The sequence below is a fragment of the Fundulus heteroclitus genome, chromosome 6, assembly GCF_011125445.2.
Source record: "Fundulus heteroclitus isolate FHET01 chromosome 6, MU-UCD_Fhet_4.1, whole genome shotgun sequence".
In the NCBI taxonomy this organism is placed as follows: domain Eukaryota; kingdom Metazoa; phylum Chordata; class Actinopteri; order Cyprinodontiformes; family Fundulidae; genus Fundulus; species Fundulus heteroclitus.
Genome location: NC_046366.1, coordinates 16,170,968 through 16,176,550, shown reverse-complemented (window position 1 = coordinate 16,176,550; position 5,583 = coordinate 16,170,968). Strand labels below are relative to the sequence as shown.

At 37.8% G+C, this 5,583-nt stretch overlaps 1 long non-coding RNA gene across 1 annotated transcript; it reads left to right on the top strand.

Annotated features, from left to right (window-relative positions):
- The first annotated feature begins 400 nt into the window (after positions 1–400).
- LOC110369543 lies at positions 401–4,574 on the top strand. The gene is made up of 3 exons (XR_004931221.1): positions 401–430; positions 2,430–2,514; positions 4,297–4,574. It is a non-coding gene; the product is annotated as an uncharacterized LOC110369543 (long non-coding RNA).
- The last annotated feature ends 1,009 nt before the right edge of the window (positions 4,575–5,583 follow it).

The window sequence follows — 5,583 nt, the reverse complement described above, 5'->3', positions numbered from 1 at the left end:
CAACAGTTCTTCATAGGGATGTCAGAAGCATCACAGTTCTACTTCCATTCGAAGAACAACAATCTGTCTGCAAAAGATAATCAAGACGTCTTCAGAGCAACAAAAGGAGGACCTGGTAGTCAAGTGGGAGGTTAAAGAAGTTTCAGTTTCCCGTCCCGGCTGTGGTGCGCTCTGTCCCACATCAAGCGCTCTCATCCCACTACCTGCACTTGAAGCTCAGGAGGAGAAGGTTAATGACTCTCACCTGGTCACTGCTCAGTGCAGCAACACTCAGTAAAGCTGAGGAGTCAGACAACAAACAAGCTCGGTTAGTTTACACTCCGTTGCACTAAGTGGCAGTAATGCTCCTTTAAGTTGTTTGCCAACCGCCATTAAGATCACAAGAGAAGAAGAACAAACGAGCTCAGTACTTTCGCAAAAGACATCACTGGTGAGCTTATAGTTTATGAGCAAGTACTGTTGGTAATTTTGATTTATTAATAAAAATTGTTTTATTTAAACTGTTAAAAATGCATTTAAAATGTTTGGTTGCATGATTAATTCATTGCTGGTGTTAAAACTAAAATAACAGACATTTCAGTTAAAATGGCACCCCGTGTGATTGTTTAAGTTATTTTAACATCTATATGTCCAGGATAAATGTTAATTTAAGGATTGAATATAATTTTTTTAAAGACAAATTAAATTGCAACTTTACTGAAGGCATTATTTTTGTTAAATTACTTAGTAACAGTTAAATATTCTTAAATGTAGTGATTTTGGTTTTGATGCTTAAGGCAAGGCAAGGCAAGGCAAATTTATTCATATAGCACAATTCAGTACAGAGACAATGCAAAGTGCTTTACATGATTAAAATATAGGAATAAAAGCAAGTAGGGATAGAATGTAGAAACAAAAAAAGAACATTAAAAACGGTAAAACAGTTTGCTTAACTCGCATCTCATTGTACAAGAGGTTAATAAAATCAAGGAAAGTGAGAATGAGTTGTCCCAGGGTCCTTTTGTTTGAAGCATGCCATTCTCAAGTTGGGCAAGTGCTACAAGAGCACAGAGAACTTGACCGTGTTAGAGTTGTCATCAAAGGCGACCCGTTTGGGCCGAGGTTCTGATGTGTGCAGTGTACTTTTAACTTATGGTAGTATAATGACAACGCAGGTGGCAAATTTAAACCCTAACTTCATCTTTAGAAGATCTCATGTCAATAGCACGAACACAGGCAAAATATTGAAATTTGAAGTGTGACTAAAAGGACTCAAATGGGTCCCAGGAGGGTTCAAGTAAAAAGGGCAACTTAGCTTGAGAACTTTATACACAAGCTAAAGAACTTCTAGCTTGTGTATAAAATTATTTTTTGCCTGGTAGTGAATACGTTGCCTCCTTTTTGTCAGCAATCAGGTTTTCATCTTTTTTTATTTATTTATTTTAGAAAGATTTAAATTTGAGGTCTTCAACTGTGCCCCTGGGACTGCCACATCCTTTCTACTTATGCATGTACATTATTTTGAGGGAAATGTCATGCCATATGGAAACATGACAGTGAAGACATGTCATGTTTCAAATGCAGTTAATAGTGTGGCTTGGGCTGCTGAGTCATAAATGTGAACATCTTACTGCTTTAGTTTTAGAAATCCCACAAGTAGAGTCTGACTTTTTACTTTACAAATCCGGCTGAAGACATAAGTCATGTTTAGACGTTTAGATTTTTTTTAAGCTTATGACATAATGCTTTTTTCCTCTCTGAAATCTGATAAGTTTTAAAACAAGCAGAGTTTGGCCTTTTGAGGGACTGACAGATTGTCTAAAGCTCTTCAGCCAGTGAGCCTTTATCTGCAGACTTGCATGGTCAGACACAGTCTAAAGTGCAGCAGCCAAACACTGCCAAGTGATTTTCAACTGATCCAATCTGAAGTCACCAACCAATCAAAAAGGGACTGAGGTGTTAACCTTTGATACTGACAAGTCGGGGGTGGCCTTAAAGCTCTATCTGGGCCACTTTCTACCACCAATATGTTCTGTTGCTGTGGCCTTTAAGCAAAAATATAACAAAGGTGCAATAGATTTTTTTTTATCTCAGTGTTGAAAGGAAGATCCTAAAATGTTGGGTCTTTTTATTCTTGAAATCAAAGAAAGTTTTCTAGTTGTTTTAATCAAACTATGCTAATATTTTCTCATCTTTCTCCCTTTCTTTCTATTTAATCCCTAAAAGGACAAAATAAAGCACCTATAACCTTGTCTTAGTGCTACTGGAAAACCATACAATAATCATGTTTGACTCCTTGTGATAGTGAATGGCTCACGGCATATTTTCACAAAACTTTTGTTTCGTGAAACTGGAAAAAAAAACAAAAAACTCCCAACCGACAAACAGTAACTGCTATTTCTGGCCTTACAAATCAAATCTTAAAACTGCACCTTTACTATATGATTCAGGTTTGGGGTCCCTGATGTCCATGGAAGAAGGTTGAATTACTGTCTAAATGTGGATCTCCAGTGCATGGACATTTTCAGCAACCAGGTTAGTTTTGTAAACCTCACCCCCAACCTAATGCACTGCACCCAACTGGACCAAATCAGACAGAGGTGAGTGTAAATGTCTGGTAGGGAACTAGGACATTTTGGATGGGGCAAAAGGTGGAGCTTTTTAATGGGTTGGGCCACGAGTGTCTTGCACAATTTCACCGATTGACGGGAGGCGCATGGAGAGGGTCAAAGATCTTATGAAGACTCCAGAGAAACACTTAAAATACTAGGAAACTGACCAATGCCCTTTGCCGTGTGGCCTTCGACATCCTCTTTAAATCCCACACCAGGAATTCTTTACAAATAATTCCATCAAATGGAAACAGACCAGCAACATCAGATCCTCCACCATTCGTACCAGTGGACCTGCTGGGCTTTGCAACGTATTTAGCCATTGTTTTTGTGCTCAACCCATCTGGAGCGTTTGTTACTGAAAAGCTCAATTTTAGTCTCGTCTAACCAAAATATAAGGTTCCTCTAGGTTGTACGCTTGTGCGCATGATAGTGATGGACAGAAAAGTATTTTTCACACGTCTCCCAAACTACAAAATGGTGTGTAAACGATGTAAGAATCAAGGCAACAACAATATAAGTTAGTTTAGATCTTGTTTGACAGATTCCAGTTAGTTCACATTAATGGTAAAACATCCTAAGACTCAAGTAGTGATGGAGTTCTACAAGATCCAGTGTTTGGGCCGGTTCTCTTCCACTTGGCTTTATTAATAGACAGGATTGTATGAATCTCAGTTACTGAGCGGACGACTCAGCCCCATAAATCCCGAAGGATCCAATCAGTTAATCAGACCACACAGATGTCTTGAAGACATAAATACCTGGATGACTTTTAATGTTCTACTGAATTCTTGGCATTCCTCAGACAGAAACCTTTTCATGAATCAGCATAATAAACTGAACTTGAATGGTTTAATAACTACAGTTAAATTGAAAAATAGATCACCTCACATAAATTTCACGTTGGGATGGGATTGACCTAATTTTCTGAAGATGTTTGTCTTTCAAAGGGCTTCAAGATGAAATGTGTTCTTAACTGTGTGGAAAAACAAAACTGAATATAATTTATGTAATGACTGTTAACGGAGACATGATGAGTCCAAGATGGCCCTGGTTGCTTGGCTCCTCTAACTCATTGTCTTCATTGTGTGCAGTGGGAGATGAACGTGTCTGAGTTCACCCTAGGGGCCAGTAGAAGCTGGCCTTTGTTTCATATATTTATATTCCAGCAAAACAAAAATGTATGATTTACTTTTTAATTATTTTAATTTCATTTGATTTAAAGCATAAATGAAAAAAAAAATCTTCAGTTTTAATAGCGTGGTGAAAGTTACCAACAACTGTCTCACTTGTAGTTTTTTTTAAAAGCAACAAGTTCTTAAAACAGTATTTTCCCCTCCCTCTAAACACATTTGCTCAAATAAAAAATTCGATTTTTGTGAGATTATGTTACTGCAACAACATCATTTAATTCTATTTATTTTAAGGCTTTTCACATTCATTTACAAGAGATCCCCGTGTTCTTTCAGGATAGAGCTGAACGAGCACCACCCATAGCTTTCTTGCTGCATCCAATGTTTTCCTAATAGCTTCAAGCACCAACAGCTTGTTATGATCTGCAGACAGCTGATCAAACATCTCCAGAGGGTGTTGTTTCCACATTTTGGAACGAGTTGCATGAAACAATTTAGTTTTGGAAGGATTTTATTTTCTGCATACTCTGATAAGAACACCTCGCTCCAATCCTGATCTGCCTTTTCTGCAGATGAGTTGGTGTTGCGTCCTCGCAGATGGCTCCTTCTCCACTCAGCAGTGTAACGATGGCTCGTGATAACACAGCCAGTCACATCGACGTGTTGTACTCACCGGGAAGGCTGACATTTACCACTCAGTGCTTCATCACCTTCTCCACAACCTACATACATTAAAAGTTTAGAATTTAGATGGTTCACACTCTAGTTGTATGATGAACTTTACATTATGGCCTTCATTAACACATTGCCACACACTGCTACAATGTAATCACCTACTTAAATACCTTTAAATAGGAATCTCTCTTTTTTTTTTGTCTGATTAAGACCAGCAAATGTGACCAAAGTTAGTGAGCTTAAGTACTTCTAAAATAAAGTACACTGTTCGTTTAGTAATCTCTTTAAAAAAAAAAAAAAACCTGTTTGTAAAATGTTCTGCTGTAAATACTGACTGTCATGGTCAATTTTATTTATATAGCACATTTAATGCAACACAAAGTTGCTTCACCTAAGGATCTCTACAGACTAGTGCAACGCACACAAACAAATGCAATCAGAAGATCGCCGTAAACGCCAACAATTAGAAAAGAAATAGGATGAAAGAAAGCTACATTATACAACATCTCAACCTGACAGTCTCAAGTTTAACTCGGAGTAGAAGCTAATGTGAAAAAGTGAGTTTTCGGAAGGGATTCAAAAGACTGTACAGACTCTGCAGAATGAACGTCAAAGGTCATATTGTCTTCTGTTCACATTGTGACAAATCAGAGCAGATTATCTATAAATCTATCCACAGATTTTCAACTCAGTTTAGGTCTGGACTTTGACTAGGACATTCTAACTTAACTATGCTTTGAAGTAAGCCATTCCTTTGTAGCCTAGGCTGTATGTAAGCGTGATGGCACTTATCCACACCAGTTTGTTTCACCATAATTTGCTTTGTAGGCACTATTTCAAATATATTTTCTTCATCATGCAACATGTTTGTTTTTTTAAATTAACTTATTTTTCCATCTCTCCATACAACATTTGTATGGAGTGCTGCACATGCATATCAACACGTCATTGTCAAAATTCTCTTTTATGTTGTATTAGCACCTCTTTGTTTGCGTTACCTGGGGATTTGGCTTCTCCTTCCTGGTTTGCAAAAGACCTGGCTGAGGGCTGAGGGACCTGAAGTACTGCCGACAGCCTCGTTGGGCTGAACCACATATTTCATTTATTTCATTGTTTTGTTAGTTTATGTGGCAGCCGTTTTGTTTTCCCATTTTGTGCCACATTGTTTAGCTAACCCAGAATTT